The sequence below is a fragment of the Camelus dromedarius genome, chromosome 3 (assembly GCF_036321535.1).
Source record: "Camelus dromedarius isolate mCamDro1 chromosome 3, mCamDro1.pat, whole genome shotgun sequence".
NCBI lineage: Eukaryota > Metazoa > Chordata > Mammalia > Artiodactyla > Camelidae > Camelus > Camelus dromedarius.
The window spans coordinates 84897393-84924998 of record NC_087438.1 but is presented as its reverse complement, the minus strand read 5'-3'; the positions used below and the strand labels follow the sequence as shown (position 1 = coordinate 84924998).

Genomic DNA, 27606 nt, shown 5'->3' with positions numbered 1-27606 from the left:
GAAAATTTTGTGTACTAAGTGCACATTCAGGAAATTTTCTTTTAAGCTCCCCCACCCCCAACAGAATTCAAAAAAGAAGTCAAGAAACTGTGGACCTAATCTAGAAATAAAATAGGGGGGTGGGGGGGTGGGAATCCTAAAATGCCAGCTATGCAGCCTAAAAAGTATTCCAATTAGAGTAAGAAGACAAAGGGTTCCATGAGGAATGCTTTCAAGAAGAAAACGGGTATGATTAATACCTATTATAATAATAAAGTTTTAATGATGTTGTCAAAGCATTCACCTTACTGTCAAGAAAAACAAAGCGCTTAAGAATTCCATGAAACTAAACAAAACTGTATACAACATACAGTTCCAAATACAAAGCAAAACAAATGGAACATGACTTACTGCAGTTTACAAAATGAGAGTCTATGTGAAGTAATGCCTGAAATATTCCCCACAGAGCAGTACAGACTTAGTCATTTATAAGGCCACCTTTCCTTCCTTAGAGTTCCAAAATGTGATTATACAGTGAAATATAAACATATGTACACATACATACATATTTATAACATTGAGAACATTAATTATTGTATTCAGCTTTAGAATCAATCTATACAACATAGAGGACAATTTTTTACAGAACGGATTGTAAGTATTTTTGGTCAGTGTTAAAAATAATGGCATAACGAGTAGAAAACAGGAGATGAAAGGGGAAGGATTGGGTGTGAAGGAAGTAAATGAGGTCCAAATATTTTCATCTTGTTTAAGGACACTGTTTAAAGATTGGTGGATGAAGAGGGTGGTTTAAGTTACAAAGTTACAAATATAAAGGTATAATGTTAATTTTAATAATGAAGTTAAAATAATATACATAGTGAAAATTGAGGGTGGACAGACATGAAATACAGATGTGGAGTGAATTCGACTCATATTTCTAAGTGAGAGGTACAGAGATTTCCTAAGATTCAAACATCAAGAAATAGAGATCCAGATATGTTATTTAGAGTCATAATGCTTAAAACAAATTAGCAACTTTTCAACTAACTTCTGGTTCTGGAAGGTACTAGATATTTTATTTTTCCTTTGACATGTAGGGTTTATGCAGAGTTGGAAATTATTCCATGTATATGTATTACTTTCGGATATCCTAGTATGACATCATCTCTCCCCAAAATGTTTTAGTTTTAAATCTCTCTGGTTATAGAGGAAAGATCTTCTTGAGTTTATTGATATTTATAGAATTACAGGTTTTCAGTCTAAACCCTACTACTGACTAATTTTGGCTGCAGCTCCCTGACTGACTGCTTGATTACAAGAAGTCTTCATTTTTCTTTTCCTCTTAAGCCATATCTATGACACAAAACCAATCCATCAATTCAGGGGGAGGGAAAAAAGGCACTCAAATACATCAGGTCATACATATTGATTGGTTAATGTAGTTTTTCATTAGTTTCAATATCATATAGCTTTGACTTAGATTTTCTATAAAATGTGAATACTGCTAGTTCTTTGCTTACCTGACCTGTTATGGCAATAAATCACATATTATGTTAAATAATTAAGCATTCAAGATAGATGCTGTATGAACTTTATTATTCTATGTTATGATCTGCTCTGAAAAAAGGAAAATAGATAAAGAAATTTTACCTGCACAACTGACTAACTTGGGTAAATCTCTAAATATCTTGGAGCCATAGTATCTTCTTTAATAAAATCAAATGTCTACTGTATAAGTGTGTCAGATAAAAAATGTCTTGGTGCTTTGTAAGATGGTCTGAAATGGAATGAAGAACTGCTAATTTTGAAGCTGTCAACAAAGACACCAGCAGGAAGCACAGAAGGTCTCTCATGGGCATTTGAGGACAGCTTTCCTCACAGGCTACTTAAGGAACAGATCTGTGGCTGAAATAGTTTGAGATGTAGAGGGACAAAAAATCCATCATCTCTCTCTCAAACTACTTGGCTACTGATTGCATCTCATCACAAGCTCTTGGCTTCTGCAAAAAGGAGCAACTCGTCCACCTCCCTCCAAAATCCTCCAGAATCTGCGCTAACACATCAACCCCTTCTTGTTTTTCACAGCTCCTCTGGACAAGCCAATCAGAGCCAACTGCGTCTGATATCCTCCCCACTCTAGCCATGGCCCACACAGAGCACACTCACCTACCCTAGGGCTTCTGCTCAGGTGGGAGCCTCCCTAGACCAAGGAGTCCTATCCTGTCCTCTGTTCAGCAATCAAGTGAAACTCCACCTCCACCCCAGAGCCTTCTGGAACTTTAGGCATCACTGTTTTCCATACCTTACTCTTAAAAAGATCATCTAAATGGCATGATAAGATTATTTAAAATACAGTCCCACTCTCTCATTTTCAGGAAATGTACTCCTACAGACTATTTCATATAAATATGTATTATGTGCCCCAACAGAATTTTTTTAGGGGACAATAATCATCAAGAAGAACCTGTTGTTTTGAGATGTTCTGAGAAAGCATTTATATCATAATGCTAGTTGAAAAAGCAGTATAAAATATTTTATTCATACTATGCTGTTGTTTATATAAAATATACATAAAATAGGTCCAAATGACATCTGAATGGCAGAATTACAAATGACTATAATTTTCTCTAAAATCGATATTTTTTTTCACCAGAGCATGTATTATTCTTATAATTAGGAGAAAGCTTAATCAAATTTCTGCCTTCTAAAGTTATACTAGAGTAAATATAATACGTGATAATTATTCATTTTTAATACATCTATCAAGTTCTTATGAAGTTCATTTATGTCTTTGCACCGATATTCACTGAGCACCTGCTATGTCCAAGCACTTGGCTGCACTGTATAACAGCAGCAGCAGCAGCAGCAGCAGCAGCAGCAGCAGCTACCGTTCCAGAGCACGTATTGTGCACTGCGCAATGCTCAAAGCACTCTCCCTTACTAACTCATTTAATCCACACAACACCCTGTGATGGAGGTACTCTTATTCTTCCCAATCCATAGTGAGGAAACCAAATCAGAGAAAATTACGTAACTTAAAGGCACAAAGCTAGGAGCTGATTCATAAGCCCAGGACAGGCTGGTTTGAAAGCCACAATCCTAAACCCTGTAATTCTATAACTAAAGACAATGGCGGGTAAACTCATAGTCCTAGTCTTCACGGTGCTTACATACTAGAAAGAAAGAGAGTGATTAAGAGAATAGTCAAAACAATATCAAATTATGAGCTATGATAACTACTATAAAGAAAAGTATAAAGAGGTATCTGAGCTATACTCAATATAAAATTCTGACTCTAAAAAATGCCAAGTGCTTGAGAGAGAACAGAATTTCCTCTCCGGTATCAGGGGAGATTTCTCTGAAGAGCTGATGTTTCTGAACAGATCTACAGTAAAAGCAGGCAAAGAGGAGGGGCAAGCATTGTAGGCAGAACAGGTGCAAAGCCCTGAAGCAAAAGAGGAGGGAAGAAGCTGAATGTAGCACAGCCCGAGGTAAGGAGAGCACTTCGGTAAACTGAGAGGAAACCAAAGGCTAACTCTATCAGCTGCTCAACAAGGATTATTTCTAGCAGGATCAGTTCTAATCACTGCAGATAAAACAGTGAACATCTGCACTGAAGTTAAGTCAGTGCAGATAAACAAAGACAAAGATCCCTAACAAACCTTACTTATATTTTAATGGAAAGAGGACAGACAATCACACAAATAAATGCATATTAGCTGATGACAAGTGCTACAGAGAAAAATCAGGGTAATGAGAACAGGGGCTGGATAAGCGTGTGTATGGCTAGTATATGGGCTGGTCAGGGAAGGTCTTACTGATAAAGGTGTATCTGAGCAGAGAATTTTTATTAGTTTTTCATTCCTGCTGTAACAAACACAACATCCATTTATTATCTCACAGTTCCACAGGTCAGAAGTCCAGGGCACTTGACTCGTTTCTCCACTGGGCTAAAATCAAGGTACTAGCATGGCTGGGTTCCCTTTGGTGGTTCACTAGGAGAAAAGGTTTCTGTTTCCTTGTGGTTGTAGGACTGTGGTCCCAGTTTTCTTGCTGGCTATCAGCTAAAGGCAAAGTTCCCAGCTTTTAGAAGTTACCTTTATTCCTTGGCTCATGGTCCCCTTTCTTGGTCTTCAAAGGGAGCAACAGAAGATCAAGTCTTTCTCATATCACATTTCTCTGGCCTACTTTTTTGCTTCCTCTTCCACTTTTAAGTGGAAGACTCGTGTGATTATTTTAGCCCCACACAGATAATTAACAACTGTCTTTGTGATCTCAAGGTCCTTGATCCATAAAGTCCCTTCTGCATGTCAACTAACATATTCTCAGGATTAGGGTGTAGACATTTTGGAGGTCCATTATTCCCTTTACCACACATCTGAAGGAAGTGAGAATATCTGGTTGTGGGGGTGGGGTGGTCCAGGCAGATGGAAGATTAAATGTGTGACATGTTTATGTGCCTAGACTGATAAGTGGGGAAGAGTTAGAAATGAGAGCTGAGTGGTGGAAAGATGTGAGTGGAAGGAGAAGCAACAGGACAGACTGATAACTGGATATGGAGTGCATTTAAAGAAAAAAAGGGAATCTAATTTAATGGTGAGGTTTGGGGTCTGAGCAACTTAAAGGTTGATAGGGCCAATAATTGAGCTGGGAAGAGTCTATGGGGGCAAACAGGAGCTAGGCACTGGCAGTGTTAAGTCTGTGGGGCATGTTAGACATCAAATGGAGATACTGAGTAGGACTGAATTTACATGTCTGGGGCTTAGGGAGAGGTCTTGGCCAGGGAAATAAATTTGGGAGTCATCAAAGTGTGAACATGATTTAAAGTCAGAAGACTGGCTCTGATCACCTAGGAAGAAAAGTTTATTTCGAGGTCTTGAGATCATGTTATGGCCTACGGTCCTCCATTTTAGCATGAGAAGCCTTTGTTGCATTTTAAGAGTCTCCCCTTCCAAATCACACTTCTCCAGCTCCTACAGCTGTCCTTCAGGTGACCTGGGCTTTAGGCGTGCACTACTGACCACCTTGTCACTGTTTCACCTAAAATGGAGAATCCAGGACTTAAGGAAATATAGCCACTCCCCAATTAGTCCATGGATTGTGTCCCCAAATCCATAGCTGAGGTAGTTTAAAACTCAGCACGGATTTTCTCAGAATCAGTATAAAGGACAGATTTTAACGCATAAAAAAACCCGGTTTAACCCCTAATATGCATAAATTACTATACTAGTGTTTTTATTTCACTCACCAGCTTTGCAGTATAACATAGTGGTTTAGAGTTCTGGCTCTTGAATTAAACTGCCTGAGGTTTGAAGCCTGTGTCTTCTGTTGATCTCCTCTGATTTGGGGCAAGTTGTTTAACTTTTACAACCCTCACTTCTCCACCTATAACATGCAGTTTGTAACGAAACCTTTCAAATTGGTTTGTTGTAAGCATTAAATAGGATTATCGATGTAAACTATTCACCATATTGCCTGGCATTTAGCAAGAATCCAAACAAGAATGTTATCTATTAATATGATTATTAGCATCTAGTCATTGCTCCAACTGTTTCTTTATCAGCTCAGGGGAGGGGAGACTTGGTGGTGAACAGGGAGGAAAAAAGATGATTCCACGTAAGTGTACCTTGCCATATCCACCCATCTCTACAAGATAGAAGGTACTTTTCTCTCCATCACTGGAGCTGGTTGAGCCTGCACTACGTACGTGTGGTGGGCCTCCGCACTCACCTGTGTTAGTGGCCACTCAGAACCCCGTGTTCCTAATGAGGCCTGACCACTATGACCCAGCAGAGCCCTGACTTCCCTCAATCTTAGTTTAAGATTCCATATCTTCAACCTGTATTTTTAAAACGTTTTTGGAAGCTGTATCTCACTCACTGTTGGCTCTCAGTGCCCTTGAGGTCAAACAAAACCCCCAGGTCTTCCCTAAGAGTTCTGGAACAAATGATTGTGAAAACTGATGTTAAGCTTATAAACGACCTGTTAAATAGTGTTAAGTCGATTTCAACGCATCATACAAGGATTTTGCAACTTTTCTGAAAACTGATGCTGTCAACTCAATCATGAGGCAGGGTTTTTGCCAAGTTTTGTGTCATTTGCAAATCTGAAGTGCCTTCCTTCATCCAGGACCAAGATCTTACTTTACAACCTCCCAGGGCTCTACTCTTGCCCTGAAACAATCTATGTCTCACAGCAGCCAAACTGGCCCTTTTCAAGCCTCTATCAGATCACATGACTGCTCTGCTTAACTCCTTCCAGTGGGTTTCCATCACTCCTTAAACAAAATTTGAGTCCCTACCCGAGTCTACAAGGCCTCATAAAAGCCGACTTCAGAGTCCCTCTCTCTTCATCTCCTAATATGCCCTCTTCCTCATCCTGGTCTATCCACATCCATCTCCTTACTGACCATCAAATGCACATTCCCAACTCTAGGCTTTGCAGTGCTTTCTTCCTACTGAGAAAGCATTCTTTTCATTTTGTTACTGTTCCAGGTCACCTTCTCGGAGAGGTGTTACCTAGGCACTCCATCTACAACAGGGACTTTAGCTCCCCATCATTCTCCATCCCCAGAACTGGCTTTATTTTTCTTCTCTGAATTTACCAATCTGGCATTAACACACACACATACACTGTTGGTTGTTGGTTTACTGTTGGTTCTGCCACTAAATTATAAGCTCCCTAAGGACAGGAACTTCATCTATTTTGTTCACTGTTGTAATCCCGTTGCCTTAAACAGCACCAGGCAACAAAGCAGGTTGAATCTGTGAAATAAATGAGGAAGGAAAGAAGGAAAAGCAAGCAAGCAAATAATGAACAGTGGGACAACACACTGGGAAGAACATGTATACACCTCAGTCCCGCTCAGCAGTCTGATAGTGAAAAGGGTAAGATGAGTTATTTTTGTTAGAAAGAACTGTCAGGTAAGTTAGACATGATAGAGGCAGACAGTGCAGAATAAGATGGTTTCCTGTAGAAAATGTGTTGCAGCTGGTCAAAAGAATATTGTTCATGGGGACCTGAAAGCTATGGAAATAGCTTTGAAATATAGCCCTTTTATTAAAAAGAAACTATCAGTCTTAATAATTACTACAATTTGAAGAAGCTACATGATACTGTAGAAAGAAGAATCTGGAGTCAGACACACCTGACACCCAGATCTGCTGCCTGCTAGATGTGATTCCTTACAGATATGACCTATCCACTTTGAGCCTTAATTCCATCATATGGAAAAGGGGGGTGATAATACCTATTTCTTAGGGCTTGTGATGGAGTAAATAAATAAAACAAAATTTATAAAGCAGTTAGCATGCAGCCTGGCACATGACAGGTGCTCAACACCTTCTAGTCTCTTCCTGAATATCACTGAGTTTCTCACAAATCTAAATGAATGTGAGGCTATTAAAAGCCCTCATTTCTCTAACACATCATGAAGTTCTATGATGCACTATGCTTATTTCTTAAAAAACATATTCTCACAAAAAAATTATGCGATTTATAAGATCAAAAATGTTACAGTGTTCTATGTAGATATACATATACACACATACAAATATATATATGTAGATAAACAGAAATTAGACAGGTAATTAACCAAAAAAGGTGCAAAGGGTAAGTAAGCTTCAGTGGTGGAGAATTACTGGTCATTCATGATAAGTCAGGCTCTTTTCTATATGCATCAAGAAGATGAGATCCAAAATTGAATATGATTTAAAGAAATGGAAAGATTACCCCATGCTATTGGATTGGAAAATTTGATATTGTTAAAACAGCCATATACAAAGTAAACTACAGATTTAATGTGATCTATATCAAATTACCCATGACATTTTTTCACAGAACTAGAACAAATAATCCTAAAATTTATATGGAATCACAAAAGAGCCAAAATTGCCAAAACAATACTGAGGAAGAAGAACAAAGCTGGAGGCATAACCCTCCCAGACCAGACAATAGTACAGAGCTACAGTAATCAAAACAGTGTGGTACTGGCACAGAAACAGACATATAGACCAGTGGAACAGAACAGAGCCCAGAAATAAACCCACACACCTACCATCAATTAACCTTTGACAAAGGAGGCTAGAATAAACAATGGAGAAAAGGCAGTCTCTTCAGCAAGTGGTATTGGGAAAGCTGGACAACTGCATGTAAATCAACTCTTTTACAATTTTTAATAATTTAAAAAATGAAAAAAAAAAAAGGTGAGATCCAAGATCCTCCAGTGTTCTCTCAATACTGAACTTACTGCCCTTATTGGACCCCACAGAGGACATTACTTGTGCATAGGCAGTTTGCAGTATGCCTGCCAGCTTCAAAGCTCTGCTGCTCAGCCCTGAAACATGGGCAGAGTGCAGGTGGAGAGAGTCAAGTTCTGTGCCCATAAAAAAATGCAGACCATTTTGTAGACTCTACAATTGAGGATCCTTAAGAGGCATCCTATTGTTTCCATCAAGGAGAAGAAAGCTTTTCTGTTCTACAACCAGCTGCTAAAGGGCATCCACCCACAGTTTTAAAATGCCCATCACATCAAATTACCCAGGACATATTTCACAGAACTAGAAAAAATCATAATAAAATTTATATGGAACCATCAAAGACCTAGAATTGCCAAAGCATTACTGAAGAGAAAGAAAGAGGCTGGAGAAATAACTCTCCCAGACGTCAGACAATACTATAGAGCTACAGTCATTAAGACAGCATGGTATTGGTACAAAAACAGACCTATAGGCCAATGGAACAGAATAGAGAGCCTAGAAATGAACCCACAAACTTTCGGTCAACTAATCTTTGACAAAGGAGGCAAGAATATACAATGGAATAAAGACAGTCTCTTCAGCAAATGGTGTTGGGAAAACTGGATAGCAGCATGTAAATCAATGAAGCTAGAACACTCCCTTACACCATACACAAAAATAAACTCAAAATGGATCAAAGACTTAAACATAAGACAAGATACAATAAACCTCCTAGAAGAAATATAGGCAAAACATTATCTGACATACATCTCAAAAATTTTCTCCTAGAAGAAATAAAAGTAAGAATAAACAAATGGGACCTAATGAAACTTAGAAGCTTCTGCACAGCAGAGGAAACCATAAGTAAAACAAAAAGACAACCTACGGAATGGGAGAAAATTTTTGCAAATGAAACCGACAAAGGCTTGATCTCCAGAATATATAAGCAGCTCATACGACTCAATAAGAAGAAAATAAACAACCCAATCCAAAAATGGGCAGAAGACCGAAACAAGCAATTTTCCAATGAAGACACGCAAATGATCAATAGACACATGAGAAAATGCTCAATATCACTAATTATCAGAGAAATGCAAATCAAAACTACGATGAGGTATCACCTCACACCAGTCACAATGGCCATCATTCAAAAGTCCACAAATGACAAATGCTGGAGAGGCTGTGGAGAAAAGGGAACCCTCCTACACTGCTGGTGGGAATGCAGTTTGGTACAGCCACTGTGGAAAACAGTATGGAGATTCCTCAAAAGACTAGGAATAGACTTACCATATGACCCAGGAATCCTGCTCCTGGGCTTATATCCAGAAGGAACCCTACTTCAGGATGATACCTGCACCCCAATGTTCATAGCAGCATTATTTACAATAGCCAAGACATGGAAACAGCCTAAATGTCCATCAACTGGTGACTGGATAAAGAAGATGTGGTATATTTATATAATGGACTACTACTCAGCCATAAAAACCGACAACATAACGCCATTTGCAGCAACATGGATGCTCCTGGAGAATGTCATTCTAAGTGAAGTAAGCCAGAAAGAGAAAGAAAAATACCATATGAGATTGCTCATATATGGAATTGAAAACAAACAAACAAACAAAAAAACAAAGCATAAATACAGAACAGAAATAGACTCATAGACATAGAATACAGACCTGTGGTTGCCAAGGGGGTGGGGGGTGGGAAGAGATAGACTGGGATTTCAAAATTGTAGAATAGTTAAACAAGATTATACTGTATAGCACAGGGAAATATATACAAGATCTTATGGTAGCTCACAGAGAAAGAAATGTGACAATCAATACATATATGTTCATGTATAACTGAAAAATTGTGCTCTACACTGGAATTTGACACAACATTGTAAAATGATTATAAATCAATAAAAAATGTTAAAAAATAAAAAAAAAATGCCCATCACAAGAAGAAAGTAAGCTATTAGAGATCATAGAATTCTCATCCTTCTTTCAAAACTCCCGAGTTTTAATAGTTCCTTAAACAATATACTTTTCACATATTTTACAATCCCAATATATGCTTGGTTTAAAATTGTTACACTGTAAAAAGGATGATGATATTTCTTTATCCAAGTATTTACTGAGCACTTACTATGTGCTAAGCCATGTTCAGGGTGTCTGATGTCGATAAGTGAAGTAAAATGACAAAGAGCACTGCACCCATGAAATTTACATCCTAGTGGGGGAGACAGATAACAATAGATTTATTTTTTGAAAATAAGTAAATTATACAGTATGTTTTAGAAAGTGGTTACCTGGAATGGGGGGAAAAATAGATCCAGGAAGAAGAAAGTGGGAGAGCTGGGGGAAAAGTTGCAATTTTAAATGCGACAGTCGAAATGGGCAGCATTGAGAACATGGCAATTGTAGATGATGAAGTTGTATCACAGTAATAGCTTATTTATTGTTTATCTTAAATTTAAGTTAACCTACTTTTAAAAATGCACTGATACATGACAGTTGAAAAACTAAGTTTATCTAATAAAAAAATTTACAACTAAATTTCTGTATTTAACCAATTACTACCTTTTCTAAATCTAAGTAACAGACACTTGTGCCAAAGAGTCTCCAAGAAGTCTGGAGTCTAACGAGGCCAGGCCTCAGCATGTATTACTGTCATTCTTCATGTAGAATCAGCATTTCTAAACCCATATATAAGGAGCTGCTAAAGAGGAAAAAAAAAAAGGACATTCCAAGAGCTTCTCATATTGATCTCTTTTACCCCAAACAAGAGATTCTCCTGGTTACATGATATATCATAATCACTTAATTTGTCTGACTCCCTTAAAGAAAGAACAATAGATTCAAGAAAAGGTGTTGACTTGCAAAAATATAATCATTTTGCAAGTTTTCTGTTGTTTGTATAGGTCATTTTCCCTTAGTAATATGACATACGTGGTCTCTATAGATAAACCAAAAATGTGTAACTCTAATTCCTGCTGTTCCCAAGAGCCCAAGCTAAATCTAAAGCAGCCAACATCTGAAAACTCTAAAACTGCTCCCGAGGGCAGGAAGGATATAGCTTTTCTCCAAGCCTCACTTCTAGGTTTAGTGTACTAGAAACTCACAATTAAATCCCCTATATCACTTGGACATGAGCCTTTTTTTCTTTCTCTCCATAGTGTTTCTGCAGGGGCAGAGCCAGGGCGACTGTGCACCTCATGCCAGGCGTTCCCCTACAGGACACAACACAGAGTTAAAAGAAACTCTGAGAAAGTCCTTTCCCGGACCAAAAGTTGGTTCACCAGATAGGGAACTAACACCTCCAGCCAAGATTGGTTCATTCCTTTCCCAAACATTTGCTCTGTAAGTGTTCAAGGACTCTACTCCTCACCATGGCTTTGCCAAGGCTATCCCTCTACAAACTAAAATGTACAAGATCAGTGTAACATGGACATGTGAAAACACTTCCAGATGGGTGAGCTGCTTGGCCCCAGAGACAAGTAGTACATCCAATTTAAATATAGTTGAAATAAGAAAAAGAATATATGTATGTATATGCATGACTGGGACCTTGTGCTGTACACCAGAAATTGACACATTGTAACTGACTGTACTTCAATTAAAAATAAATAAATAAATAAAAATAAATAAGTACAGTTAAATGGGGGGAGGGTATAGCTCAGTGGTAGAGCACGTGCTTAGCACACAGGAAGTCCTGGGTTCAATCCCCAGTACCTCCATTGAATCAATCATCCAAATCAATCAATCAATCAATCAATCAATCATAATTACTCCCCCACCCAGAAAAGGATAAAAATAGTTATGTAGGAAAGAAGAGCTATATTCATTTTACTACGTAATTTTTCATGGGATATATTGCAAAAGTAAATTAATCTGAAAAGAGACATATGAAGAATAGAAATAGAACAAAAACATATAAGGATAATTATTTCCCAACTAATATGTGAACATACAAGGATACGAATTATTTGTTCAACACAGTGGCACCAAATTGAAATTGAAATATGCCTTTTAAAAGTGAAAGAGTGTATTTATAATTAGAAAAATGTAAACAACCTAGTATTTAGTAGAAAAATGATTAATAAATGATAGCACATTCATATTATGTCTCAGATTTATTAACAGGAAATGATATGGTTAATCTTGTTAAAACTTTTAAAAATAAGAGCAGGCTATATATAGAATACAGTGTTTTCATGTTTAAGGAAATATATAATCATAAGAGCATATGTATGTACCCAAAAAACTGACAGGGAAAACTCAAGTCCACTCTAAGGTAGAGACCATGCCAGATGCACATATTCTGTGCTTTGCTTTATATACTGATCAGGGCAAACAAATGTTAAATCATTCACAAATAACTGCATGCTTACCCTACTGTTCAAAATCATTGTCTTCAGGATCGGATTCTATTCCATTAGTTGTCTTACAGTATCTCTCTCTGACCAAACAGCAAATTCAGTTCTCAAGGCAGACAATCCTCCTCCTTACCCCATCACCCTCCTCTGCTCCTCTACCCTGTGGCTGTGAAATCAGAGGGCTCTGTCAAATGTAAGCTCCAGGTTAATCTGAGCCAGACAGGGGTTTTCAAAAAGACTGAACCACACACCCTCTGCTCACTTCTCATGCCTTCTCAACCGACCGCTTCTTTTTCTTTTCCAAAATGCTCATCTCTCTTTCTTCGTCAGTCTGAAAGTGAATGCAGCAGAGCCTGTATGTAACTACCTGAGCACTCTAGTTTCTACATATTTCCTCTTGCCTTGGAGGGGCACAAACAACATCCCACTGCCAGGCATTGTGAGCAAACACGCACTCACTCTCAGGAAGGGATGGATGGGGCCAACAGTTTGGTATTGAAAGGATTCAGCTAGGACATTTATGATAAAGTGACACAAAAAATCAGATCCCTTTAAAGGCATTTTTCTAAAGTTGTTATAACCTTGTGCCTCCACAGTATGAGAAGGGTTCCCTGGGTCCTTAGTGTGAACTCTGTGGCCAGGCTGGTACTGGCGGGAGATGGTCCAGCAAGCTACTTGGCCCCTCTCCTGACTACTGTGCAAAAACACCCTGTCTGTCTGACACGTGAAGAAGAGGTATCAGTTTATTTTGCTTTTAATTAGTTAACATCATTATATCTCATTTTAATTATCTTCCTAGTATCTGAACAATCCTGGGTTAATCTACTGCTGGGATCTCTTTAATATGTATTCTGAAATAAATATAACTAAAATGACTAATTTCTCTGGCTATGAAGTCAAAACACTGCATCCAACCCACAGAAGCAGGCCAAATGAAGCCCTCCACCATTTTCCTGTTCAGGTTTTTTTCTGAGAGCGAGGTATGACCCCCAAGTGAATTTTGTGCTTCTTTAATTGAGAGATACTCCTACTTCATTAATATAATTCATTTTTTACTTATTTATTAGTACCAAGGAGAAATTCCAGGCTTTAAAAGATTCAAATGACTTGTATCTAAATCAGACCTGGACTCTCTCCTCTTCACATGCCAATTTACATGAAATCTCTTCGAGTTTCTCTGCTCCCATAAAATGCGGGTGCCACTGCCCATCAGGCCCAGGTTTGCCTCTTTGGACAAACAGTCCAAAACAGTTTTCCTGATCTGTTTCAACTTGAAGTGTTGTCAATATATGGATTGTCTTGCTTTCTAATTCAGTGAAAAATCTAGTTTTCCATTAGTCTCTGCCTTTCTAATTTTCGATACAGCTTTACTAAATGTAATTATTAAAGGCAGATTCAAGAAAGCAATTACTGAGCTACTGGTTTGTATCTCTGAAGTCTTAATAAGCAGCAAAAAGTTGTAATTGCACTAAGAGTAAAAGATAAATTTTTCTATGGATCAGACATATATATACCCTTGCATGTGTATATGGGGAGACATATGTAAAACAGTATGTAGAGAATGCTCTCTTAAAACACAAGTTTTAACCTGCATTTAAACTTTATTCAAAGGCAGTGCTGTATGTTGTACAGAGCAGGAAAAGACCTTTCAGAAAGGCCACATTCTGCACTTTCCCCGGACTCTGTGACTGTGGTAAACCACTCAAATCCCCTAGATCTCCTTTTCCCTCCATCTGTAAACATGTGAGAAGGTGAAACCAGATTGCCACCAAGCACCCTTTCAGCTCTAAAGGTCTACGAACTATTTATTAAATTCCTAATCTCTGCTAGGCTCCATATTACAGACAAGACAGAGCTTCCGAAGCTGAAAATTTAGTAAAGAAGAAAAATATCATTAATATTAATAATATAACTAATATAAAGCAACATATAAAAGCGCTATTCCAATGATATAAACCAAATTGACTTACCAAAATGTTCCAAAGGATAGCTGTACATATAAATGGAGGATACAACTTCTTTGAACATCATCTGAACTACATAATTCAGCTTTCTACCTATAGGCAAATCATGGAGCATTCATTATGTGGTCGCTTAACACTGGTCTTGGGCAAACAACAAACTCTGAATGGAGCCACTGTCTCCAAACCAAAATGCCTCTGAAACATTCAGTAGTCATGTAGCGATCACTCAAGATCCTCATCTCAGTCCTGTGATATTATTTAATAACTCATGGGAGGCAGAAGGAGCAGGTTGCTGTCATTACTTTAAGGATGAGAAGACTGAGGATCAGAAAAGTAAACAACCTGAAAGAGACTCATACTAATCAGCAGTCTATCTTCCAGAACACGATCATGGGCAGCCTTTCTGCAAAATTAACTCGTGAATAAGGCCACAACAGCCCTGTCCCTTGACTTTTCCACTCTCCAGAAAAATCTTCACTGCTCTTAAGAATGTCCCTTGGTTTGTCAGCACCATTCAAAATGGTGCTTATAATTTACCATAAATCTACACCAACCACTCTAATTCTGTCTTAAGAGAATTTAGTTGATAACTGAAGAGCTTACCTTCACAACTTCTAGAAATCTGTGCTAATAGACTTTGGACAGGGTCCTTCTACCAAGGCCTTCAAATTTATGACCATCACTACCAACATCATTATGTGAGGGTACATCTGCAAACTCAAAACCACACTGCAGTGGTCCCTTCAAAATCTCCTTCATGAAAGTCTAACAACCAAGTTTGAAGACAGGGGAAAAAACAAAAATAGAAACAAGCAAGCAAACAAATAACACTCTGATTCCTTTAATTCTAAGTTGAGAGCCAGTATACTAGGTTCATACTGAATCACCCTTCAGTGTGGATGCCACATTTAAGAACATCACTGTCACATGAGATACAGTCTTTTCCATGGAGAAGCCACGGCAGGACCAAAGAGATCTTTCCCTGTGACATCTGAGGGGCAAGGAAAGATGTTTACCCAGGGGGAACAGTCTTTAAGTATTTGCAGAGCAAACAAGGAAAGGGATCACAGTGAAGTTCTGTCCATCCCAATAACAAAATTAAGACCAGCTGGTAAATTTTTGTATAGTTGAGAGCTGAGAAAAAAATCATGACATCGAGTTTGCCAAGCAAGCATAACGAGCCCACATCCCAAAACACCCACCAGATAAGGCCCAACTGACAGTTTCCAGGCAGCGTATGTGAAGAGGGATTACTATTCAACCCATTTTCTGGTCAGAGATTGTATTTTGGGAAAACAGACTACGTGCCACCGAGATATAAAAAGCCCCTTGCTTTCAAGTGAGTCAGTAAGGCCAGGGGTGTCATTCAGCCAGAGAAACAGCTAACATAAAATCTGAGATGCAGAATGTTACAGATAAAGACCCCAGATCTACTTATTCAGAGAAAAGCATTTTACATGGAAGCACCAAGATCGAGACTCAGAGTAAAAGCCTCTAAAACACAAAAGTGCAAATAAATAATTATAAACACAGAATCTGAAAGAGTCACTTTAAAGAATTAAGAGAAGTGGGTAAACATTCAACTTCTAGCTTTAAAACACCAAGAGAACAAAGTCTGGCTCTGGTGATGAACCTTAAGAAGGGGCACAGAGAATGCCCCAGAAGGATCCAACTCCACAGAGCAGCTGGAAAGAAAGCAGAGAGCCAGCTCACCCTGCAAACACAGTGAGGAGCACATTTGCCTCATGCAATCAGAATGAACAAGTCACGTGTGTGGACACAGATGACTACTAAAGAAACCAAATCCAGATACAGTGGAAAATGCTGTGGGTTTTGTCTTAATTCTGATACACGGTTGCCATGCTATCCTGGATAAGTCATTTACTCTCACTTCTGGCTCCAGTTACTTTATCCATCTATTTAGTAAAATGTACTGATCACTTCTCTGTGTAAACATGTGTTAGGTGCTTGGAATACAGTGAACTAACAGCACAATGCACAGTCTTACAAATGCTCTAAGGGAAAGGACAGACTACTGAGAGCATGAAAAAAGATAGCCCAGTCAGGGCTAAGTCCCAGAGAAAGTGATGCAGAAACTGAGACCTGACGTCTAAGGGGAGGTGAGGATGGAGGTGGACGGGGCCAAGGAGAAGGTTAGTTTAACTAAAGCAATGGATTGTGAGACTGGAGCTCAGGGGGAAGGAAGGATCAAGAATAGCTCTTAGGAATGTAATTTGGTGCAGCCACCACAGAAAACAGTATGGAGATTTCTTAAAACCTAAAAATAGACTTACCATATGATCCAGCAATCCCACTCCTGGGCATATATCTGGAGAAAACTCTAATTTGAAAAGATACATGCACCCCAGTGTTCATAGCAATACTACAATAGCTAAGACACGGAGACAACTTAAATGTCCATCGACAGATGATTGGCTAAAGAAAATGTGAGAGATATAAATATAAATATAAATATAAATATAAATATAAATATAAATATAAATATATATATCCATTATATATATCATAAATTTATACATATCACATATATATCATGTGATATATATTCCATTCCATACACATACACACACGATGGAATATTATGCAGTCATAAAAACAATGAAATTGTGCCATTCGTAGCAATATGGATGGACTTGGAGGGCACTGTGCTAAGTGAAATAAGTCAGACAAAATATGTATGATATCACTTGTATATGGAGTCTGAAAAACACAACAAACTAGTGATTATAAGAAAAAAGAAGCAGGCTCACAGGTATAGAGAACAAACTAGTGGTAACCAGTTGCAGGGGGGAATACAGGAGTGGGTGGCTGGAGGAACAAATTATTGGGGGTAAGACAGGCTACAAGGATGTATTGCACAATGAAGGGAACATAGTCCATATTTTATAATAACTGTAAATGGGGTGTAAGCTTTAAGAATCATATACAAAATTTTTAAAAGAGAAAAAAATAAAGAAAAAGTGGGTGTGGGGATGTGAGGGCAAGAGAGGGAAGAGGTGAGGAGCTACTATAAACGCTGGCCAAAGGAGAATGCAAAAGCAGAAGACATCCTCAGGGCCCCATCAGTGGTGGACCAAGAGTAAAGTCAGCTGCCCCCTTAGGTGAAACAAAAAAGAGAAAAAAGTCAATGGACACAGAAATATCCCACTGAGATAAGAGAATTTTTTAAGAGAAGTAGAACCATTTCACTTGTCCTAAAAAGGATTCTAGGAGGGAGGGGATGACTTTGAGGTTCCCAAATTGACTCTACATGATAAGCATGTGATGATACAGATCCAAGTGAAGACTGGTCATGATATGCAAGCTCCAGGTTAGTGTTCATCAGGATAAAATGATGTATTCCATTTATGACTGGGATTCCATGTACAGTAATCAACTTTGGGTTCCAGTCAAAACACTGTAAGGATTAGGCTGGTGATAGGTTCTGAGGTGTAAGAAAGAAGGACCAGTCAAGGGCCTGGTTCCTACTCAGCATACAGTTGGGAGAGGAGGACAAGGGCCCATGTATGTGAAGCATATTCCTGCTCTTGGGAAGTGCTGAGGACAGAGAAGGTACTTAAAGCCAGTCTTAGGAAAGTGAATGGGTAAGAAACAGACTGATGACATCCAAAGCAGAGTCTTCCCGGTGTCCATCAGCAGCGCCCCCCCCCCCCCCCCGCCACTGCCCACCACCTCAATCTGATCGTCAGGAACCACCCAGTCTGTCTCCATCCTCAGTGGAGCCACCCCCTGACCTAAAATCCTTCTTACCCTACTCCCTCTCTCATTCACTCACTCATTCATCAGGACTTGTCTTCCTTCAGGCTGGGTCTTGGGGAATCAGTGGGGATGGCCTTAATTTTGAGCCCCTCCCAGTATTCTTATAACCCTGGTCCTGAAATGAAGAGGAAAAGAACTTCAAAAGTAAAAGTGAAAACCAAAGAAAGTAGAGATGTGGTGGTCATGAACAGAGTCTGGGCTGTAGCCCAGGAGATTAGCCCAGGAGAGGGAAGGTCTCAAGACACCCATGCCCACTCAAATTCTGAACAATCACTGTGGTAAGATTAAAGTTCTGATGCAACTTTGTTCCAGTGGATTCTTTTAATTAAATTTCCCTTTGTCAAAGTAAACTTTATCTTTGATGATTTTAACTCCCCAATCTTCTCCCTTTACAGTTGTTACTCCTAATAGTGAAGTGATGGTTCACTATTTATAGAATAAACTGATATCTTTCTGCCTTGAACCTACAAACTCTCAGTTCACTCTGGCCTCAAAGCTGCATTCCTTGTTAGTGAAAAGCATGCACTAAGAAAGAACTATTTCATTACTAGTCTGCAAAAGATAACCACACCAATGTGATGTAATCCAGTCATTAATACAGAGTCTGCCTCTTAAAAGAAGCCATTCCTTCATCAAGTACTTTTAAGCACTTTTGTGGATCAGGGTCTGAGCTGGAGTACAGTGGGCAGCATAAGAGAACTGGTCTCTCCTCCATGGAACTCGGAAAAGAGCTAGAGATGAACTAATCATCAGCACAGGATTATGACTGAAATAGAAGCTGGAAGGAAATGTAAATGGTTCAAAAGTCATCTTAACAGGGAACAGACAGCCCAGAGATTTCACACTGTCCTCCACTCTTGAAGACACAGACAGGTAAAGGCAACTGTCCTCCAGGTCTATACACACTCGTGCTGTTTACAGCTCTCTCCACTCTCATACCCAGACCCTGGACTTATCTCTGGGTTTGAACTCCAGCTTTACTGGATGTGTGTCTACAGTAAGTTATTTAAACTCACTGGGCATCAGCTTTTTCATCTGTTAAACAGAGATGATAATACTTTCTGTGTGAGGTTTTAAATAAGTTATTATTTATAAAGTGCACAGTATGGTGTTCAACATACAGTAAGCACTCAACAAATAACAGTTTTCTTTTAATTTTCATGACCTAACTGTCCCTAAATCTTAGTCAATGCTATTAAAATTATTTGAACGAGTATTTAATGTATCTGAAAGCTTTTTTCTAGTTTTGGCAATCCAGAATCTAACCAGCTTGCTCTTGGAATACGTCCTTTGGTTAATATAACTACTGTATTTCTTTTTGAGCATTTAAGACAACTTTGTACATGAAATAAAGAAATGCCTTTTTATAACTCAATATTTTGAATAGGTAATACATTCATATGGTTTAAAAAGGTAAAAAAAAATATATGAGAACATATACAATGAAGCCTCCCTTGAAATTCTGGCACTCTCTTTCCAGCGCACACCCTGCACCCCACTTTGGATGCTGTGAACAGATCCTTTCAGCCTTTCTATGTGCACATCTGAACTCAGTCAGCCTTATGTGCTTTTCTTCTACATAAAAAGCAGCACACCACACCCTGTTCTATGTCTTGCTTTTTCACTTAGCAATGGACCCCGGCAATCTTCCCAAGTGAGGATACAATCCTGTCCTTTTCCTCCTTTTATCACTACATAATATTCAGTTGCATGGAGACTGTTGTAATAAATGTCCTTTTGGCCACATCTCTTTCTGGGCTGACACAAACTTTCCTAATTGTAGTTTTGGCAGCGGGTGATGGAGAAAATGGTTAGAAAGATCACATTTTCATTTACCTAAACTGTTCTCGGTCAAAAATGAATGGCAACTAAAAATTTTTGGTGTATTTTACATAAACAGTTTACGCGATCACTATGCTACAGTTCACAATAATCATTTTCCCCTTAAATTATTTTAAAACATCTGTTCTGTATTTTACACGTACCAGGATCATTTTCCTCTGTGTTTACATGGGGAAAGGGCTGGCCGCTACAGTATCCAATCAGTTACCCCGAGGAGATGTCAGCTGTCAACCATGTCTTTTGCAGTGATTTCCCTCTTCTCTCTTCTTTCATACTCTGGGTGAGCTGTCAAGTTTCTAGTTTCTGACGTGCATTTACATCACTCAATGACATCTGACAGCAGTGAAAGGCCACAGAAAACTGCTTATTGATCAGAGCAAAACTAGTTGACGGAACAGATGAGGTTGTATCACAGAAATGCAGCCACATTCAGGTGATGACATTTTGCTCCCCGTACACAAGAGCTTAATGGAATACAACTTCATTATATCATGCCACTTGTGCTTACAGCACCAAGCCCATCTCCTGACTGTTTTGTCTGTGTGGTGATGAGGACCATCTATTTGTGCTGGTATCAATGTATTATCAACCTGATTTGTTCATGGACACTTGCAAACTGCTTGTGAATCTGTCCTGACGAATACACCAGAGACACTGAAATCTCAATCTTACTGAAATCTAATTGTGCTGTCCTTTAACAAAAGAAAAACAGAATTGCCATTTAGCCCTAACTATGCAGTTTAAAACTTTTGTATCACTGGGTAAAGAAATTTAAATGAGCATTCCTTTGATTCTTATGACACTGTCAGGAAAACAGAACAGAACAGAATGATAACTTGAGATACATTCAAAATTTACTTATCAATGGGAAAACCTAGTTTTTTCTAAGACCTAAAATACCAGATTAAGGCCCTTTAATGCAAACTGTTCCTTTTGCTGTTAAAGATAACAGTTTAAGGCAAGGACTTCCCAAGTCCATGGCCAATGCAGGCAGACAGATGGCTATGAAGTTATAAATCAGTACATGCCTGAAAGAAGGATCATTAAGCCAAAGAGCCTCCAAACATTTTGCCACATACAAGGAAGGAAAAGGCAGCAACTGGGACAGAATCACTAGCCCGCCCGGACTCCCAGATGGAAAAATGCTAAAACTTGACCCTGTGGGTTGTCTGGCTTTCATCTCTCTTGAATTCCTCCCTCAAGGCGGGAATGTTCTCCCAAATTACGCATTCCCACAGCACCTTCACAACCTGGCCACATCTGCATCCTATCTGGACTTAGTATTTTTCCTTAAATAGCATTTTTACTTCAATAAATGTTAAAGAGAACTTTAAGGTGAGTATGAAAAGAAACACTTGTTTTAAAATCATGTTTCCTGCTGAAGGTTGTGAGCCTGAAGGCTGCTCCCTAGTCCTTAGAAAGAGAGATTGGCAAAGTAAAGCCAAGTTAAAGGTTTTGGAAACATTTTAGCGCAGTGGGGGAAATGGTGTAGGATGAAAAGATCAGTGAAAGGGACTAACTTTGTGAATTATTCCTTTGTGAATAACTGCTATTGAAGGTGTGGGCACCACTGAAATCATGTCTGGTAGCACTGGGGGCCTGGATCTGAACCCAGGGAACACAGGCACAGTGCACTGAATGAGCAGGAGCGGGAGGCTGAGGCTGAGTTCGAATCCCCTCCCTCCTGCTCACTGTATGGGCCCCAACAAATCAGTTAATCTCTGAGCCTCACTTTCCTCTCACCTATAAAAGGAGATACTGTCTACATATAAACCTTAAAAATGCGCTCTGAGGAGTAAGTGAAAGCATGTGCACGTCAACTACTTAGTATGCTATGTGACACTCAGAGGATGGTTAAAAAATGTTATTAATTATTGCTTCCTACCTCCTTACGTACACTTTCAGTTTTTTAAAGAAATTAAAAGCCAGAGAACAGAAGAAACTCAAGGCAGAGGGTACATGAAGAAAAGAAAAAAATGAAGAAAAAGGGAAAGAAAAACACATGGATTAACTAGGAAAACAACGGAGTCTGAAAAAGAAGATGGTTTTCAAACTCACTTCTGTGGCTTACTTGCTGGCAAAGCTCTCCCTCCGCACCTCGCCTGGGTTCTGTTTCCTTCTTTCTGGCAAAAACCACTGCTCTCCTCTGGGCTCCTGTAACACTTTGCTCAAGCCCTGAAGCCTCCTTGAGGGTGGGCCTCCCCCTCAGACCTGAGGCTCTATGAAGACAGAGGCAACATCCCCTGACCCCGCATCCTCGGGGCCCAGCAGAGCACCCCCCCGCACACACTGGGTGGAGTGGGTGCACTGACTGCTCACAGACCACTCTCCCTTCCAAAGGCCCTGACAGTGCTGCCCAGGCCTCGTGGGGGAGGTTTATGTAGGTCTGAATGAGGGCTTTTCTGGCAAACCTTCTGACTTTTTACTTCAAGCACCAGCTTGCATAATGAAAAATATGTAACACAAAAGCAGAAAGGTGGTAAATGCCTTTACTTCAAACACGTCAGGGGTTTCAAGAAATACTGTGAATTTTAGGGGTGGGTATAGCTCAGCAGTAGAGCAGATGTTTAGCATGCACGAGGTCCTGGGTTCAATTCCCAATACCTCCATAAAAAAAAAGGAAATACTGTAAGTTTTGACTTTTTACAAATCACACCATATAAAACACTCTGCTTCTTCTTCTTCTTTTTTTTTTTTTTTTTTTGTATTTTGAGATTGCTAGTACAAAATCTTTCTCAGTCACCTGAACCAAAATATATGCCTTAGGGCACTTGTAACTCGGTGCTCCTGAACCACAGGCCACATGTTATTTTCCAAATACTTTTGCTTCATGCACTAAATGCTTCCTAAATGGAAGCAAAAAAAAAAAAAAAAAAAAAAAAATCACCTCCAATCAGACCCACTCTGCTGTACTCAAAATTAATAAGGCACACAACAACCGTTATGTATAATCTTATAAGGTGCTTGAGGACAGGAAATAGACACGGGGGTGAGGTGGAACCCAGGTGCGGGTGAGAAGTGGAGAGCACATGCCCCCGCTGACCCCAGACAGCCCAGGTTTACTCCTCTTACCCCAGCTCAACAATCAATGCCACCCTTTTACTTTCAAAAGTATGACAGTTTGGATGGTAAGTTCTGTGCTTGTTCTAAGAATGCAGAGGAACATCCCACCCCATGCAGGTTTTGTGGTCTTAGAGCTCTTTGTATACACCTGGTGTGTCTGTAGTTCATTGGTTTACAGTAGTTCATTTGTTATTATTTACATATCCTCTACTTGACTCTTAGTTGTTACTCTAATTCTGTCTCCAGTGCCTAACTGAGACCTTGTCAGCTAGTAGGTACTTAATTGTGGTTGAATGATTAATCCTGAGACACACACAACTCAATGGACTAGAACATAACTAGTGGGACAGAGTTTAACAAGGAAGCTGGTGAATGGTCAGGTAAAATTCATTTAAACTTAAATTCTTAAGTAATACCTGTGAATCTGAAAACCAAGATTGCAAATGTAATCTTACAGATAGGAGTAATGTCTAAGCTGGAAAGTGGGAAGGACTTTAAACTAGTGCTCGGAAAATATAGGAAAATCTTCAAACAAGTGTTCTAGGGGAAAATGGCAAAGTTTTACTGTAAAGATTTTTGGACCCAGTTAATCAGTATTACTTGTATTTACTGAACCTCTAGAATCAGTGGCTCATACAGGCTACTCCTACTCAGCACATACTTCTTCTCATGGATGGTGCAACTTCTCATGAACACTGGCAGAAGGAACCCAACTGTCAGGAACTAATCCTCACACACACTATTCCCACCTCCCAGTTTCCCTCCACTCCTTGCTGATAACCTCAGAGTGAAATCAGGATCCTTACCTAACAAAAAACCCTTGAAACCAAACATGCCTACCAGAGTCCTGTTTCACATCTGCATGGCTGGAATGTGGGTTATAAATATATACTACATTCTAACATATACTTCCACTGAGGACATTAAGGACTTGAAAGAACTTTTCTGAACTGAAACATCTATGTTTCACTTAAAATGACTCCTTGAGCCAACATCTTCACCAGGCCCATAGAAGCCAAACAGGCAATAGCTCAGGGGTGGGTAGATGCCGGGGGAACAAGGCTGTTTTCCATATGGCACACGACCTAACACAGTGGTTTTTTTCCAGTTAAACTCCATGGAGTTTAAGTCACAGTCAAAAGAAAAACTAATCTCAGATTTATTATCAAGAAACATTTGGCATTCGTAGCTGTGTTCCCTTGGTCACAGAGTTCATTTTAAATAGAATGCTGAACAGGATTAAACACAGAAAGCCAAATTATCTGATGACTATGTAAATTACTAATAATTTAAGAGTCTATAAAATACAGACAAAAGCTGCAACTATAAGACAACTTTTTTTAAAACCTAGAAATGTAATTTTGGATTTGTAAAAAAAAAAGTATTTAGACATTTAATGACCTTAAAATAATTAAGAAATAAAAATTATATTTTATAAGTAAATTAAGCATTTCATTGGGTGACTGCTTTACTTCAACAACTGATTATTCTCAAGTTTCTCTTGCTCTAGTTTTTAAAACTATGTTAAACTTAACCTACATAACTTAAGATTTCACAAAGGCTGTGAAAAACAAGCATGAGGTCTCCTGTCCCTACTGTACCATTTAACTCTAGGACCAACCAGATGCAGTATTCATAAATATATGTTTTTAATTTTAATGCACATTATTTTTATATATCTTTTAATACACTTATTGGAAAACATTGTATAACTAGGAAAAGAAGAGAACCAGAATGCATCTGTACATGTAAATGGAGTATTTCAATTAGAAACAGTAGTCCACCCAGATGGAGCCACATCATAAATGGAGCAAAGCCGGTTGTCAAAGTAGGAAAATTTAGAAACATATCCCTCTCAAACAGATTCGCAAAGTAATTCTGCTTTAAATACAGGAGCATGGGGAAGATATACTATAGCAAACCAAAATTTAAGGATAATTGGGAAACAAAACAGAACATTAAACACACGGCCAAAAACTTTCCAGGTTTTAAAACTCCATTCAACGTGGCCTTTCTTTCATCCAACAAAGATGAACTGAACACTGTAGGTGCCCAGTACATGGGACATAACTGGATGCATACAGCATAATCTGCGGGTCAGAGTTCACAGACCATTGGCAGGCAGAGGGATGGGGACAGACCTGCTCACTGATCATTATGACACAGTGCAAAAGCTGGTATAAAAGAGACATCAACAGGGCACAGAGGAGAGTGCAAACGGTTCTACCCGGGGCAGTCAGGCAACGATTCGCAGAGAAGAGAGTGTCTGGGCTGGGTACTGACTGGGTTCTCTGTCTTCAGGGCAGACATGGGCCCAGGACTAGGGAACAACAAGTACAAAGACAGAGATCCAGAACTGGTATGATACATCTGTGCAATATTAATAAACTGGTATGAGCTGAAGCTTGGCTGAATCTTGGGGGAGGAGAGAGAAGAAGAGGGGGGCTTGTTGAGAGGAGGTTAAAAGGCAGATTGGGACAATACTGGGAAAGGGCTTTCTTAACCACACCTACAAGTCTGAACTTGGGGCTGTGGAGAGGCAGGAGGCAGCAGAAATACTCAGAAAGGCAAATTCAAATGAGGCGTGGAGGGAACACAGCAAGGGAGAGCCTCTTCTAGAAGAGTGAGGTACAGGAAGTGGGGAGGAGACTGGGAACAGAGACGGGGGCTGTAGATATTTCTGGTAAACAGGTGAATGCCCAGGCGAGGGAGAGACAATGATGATCCTCATATTTTCTGTTGGGAACCTGGGTAGGCAGTGGTGCTCAGACTCAAAGATACACAGGACGAAAAAAAAAATATTGTTTGTGTTTGGAAGAAAGGAGATGATGGAATCAGTTTTGGGGATCCTGAATTTAGGTACCTATAGGATATGGAGAGGTAGACACCCTGTATGAAGCAAGACAAGGCAGAGTGATTCCAAATGGGCCACTGAGGAGGAGGTGCTGTGTTTACCTCCAAAGGCCAGGGTCAGATAGAACAGGAACAAGTATGCAAGACACTCCAAGGGAGAAGATGGAGGGTCAAGATCCTGAAAGATAAATCTGTGGAGTCCAGGGAGCAATGACAGGAGACAGAGTCTAAAGAGTCAGAGGCCAGGTAAACCTTGCATGAGAGTGTGGTATGGAACAAAGACAGCAGAGGAGCACAAGGTCCCAATCGTGGGCAGTAAAGAGGCTGGAAATGCCCAAATATCTACTGCACACCAGCCCCTCTGGACCAGCTGATCATCCCTGAATTCCAAGACCACTTATTATCTCTTTGTATTTTGTCCTTAAGCATACACTGGTTTTCACTGTTGTAAACTGCAGTCTCTTCAAATAGCCTGTATTCCTAAAGGAAAGAAATTGCATTTTGTCTTTTATTCTCCTTAGTGTCACCACAGTACAAAGCATAAAGTAGAAATATAAAAAATATCAGCTAAATGAAAACAAGCTATATTTCAAGAACTCCAAAACTTAGGTAGTATACCTAAGGAATACTTGAGGAATAGTTCCTCATAACAAATACTAGCAATGTTTTGTCTTTTTAAAATATCTAGATCATTTTCTCATTAAAAAAAAACACTTAGTAAAGAAATAAAATTATGGCCCTTGGGTCTTTGACAGGTAAGATATAACACACAATACCCATTTCCATATGGCCTTACAGAACTGAAATTTGAACATACGTACTTTCTAATGCATACATTAGTGTTTTCCCTGCTCTTAATTTTTTAAAGGTTTCATATTTCACATTTTAAAAAACTGCTTCTACTAATGCCCTTGTCTTTTTTCACCTGTGAGTTAATCATTCTTCACAAAGCTTCCCCTTCCTCGGCTACGAGAATTATCCTCACAAGAGCACACGCTGTCTTCGGAGATTAAGATCTCACTGAATGCCTTCATTGTTGGAGGAAGCACCTAGCAAAGAGTGAAGTTCAAGTAACTGTTGAAGGAACGTTATATTATTCAACAGAAGCATTACTGATAGACTGTATGTTAATTTTTTTTTCCTGGTGCAATGGTAAATTTCCATTGATTTCATGATAGCTAAAGAAATAAGCCCACTCAAGTTACTGTTGCTACAGCAGCACCAACCCTCCCCTTAGAACATCTGATGCCAGAAGCCTCCCAGCAGCAGGTGATGAAAGTTATTCCACCAGGAATGGCAAAGAGCAAAGCTTTCTATCAAGCAAAATTTCTCAAAAATGGCCAGGACAGCTCACCACCAATAATGCATATATATGGTAAGCTTCTAGCCATCAAAGAAAGGGTGGAAAACACAAGGTTCTTTGAATCCGACTCCTGGACTCTGATTTGGAAACTTCCCCATCACATCTGGCCCACCTGCTTGGTAATAAAAAGCCCTGTAGACATATGGTTCTCAAACCTGGCTA

General features: G+C 39.2%; 1 protein-coding gene across 6 annotated transcripts in view; it reads right to left on the bottom strand.

Moving 5' to 3' along the window:
• Nucleotides 1–27606, bottom strand: part of SNX24 (sorting nexin 24) — a 134397-nt gene that overhangs the window by 64445 nt on the left and 42346 nt on the right. Inside the window, exon 1 of one of the 6 annotated variants that reach the window (XR_010379559.1) lies at nucleotides 27007–27520. The exons of the other annotated variants lie outside the window; for them this stretch is intronic. The gene's annotated coding sequence lies outside the window, so the exon portion shown is untranslated. Of the gene's footprint in view, nucleotides 1–27006; nucleotides 27521–27606 lie in introns of those variants that run through there. 6 annotated transcript variants of the gene reach the window in all.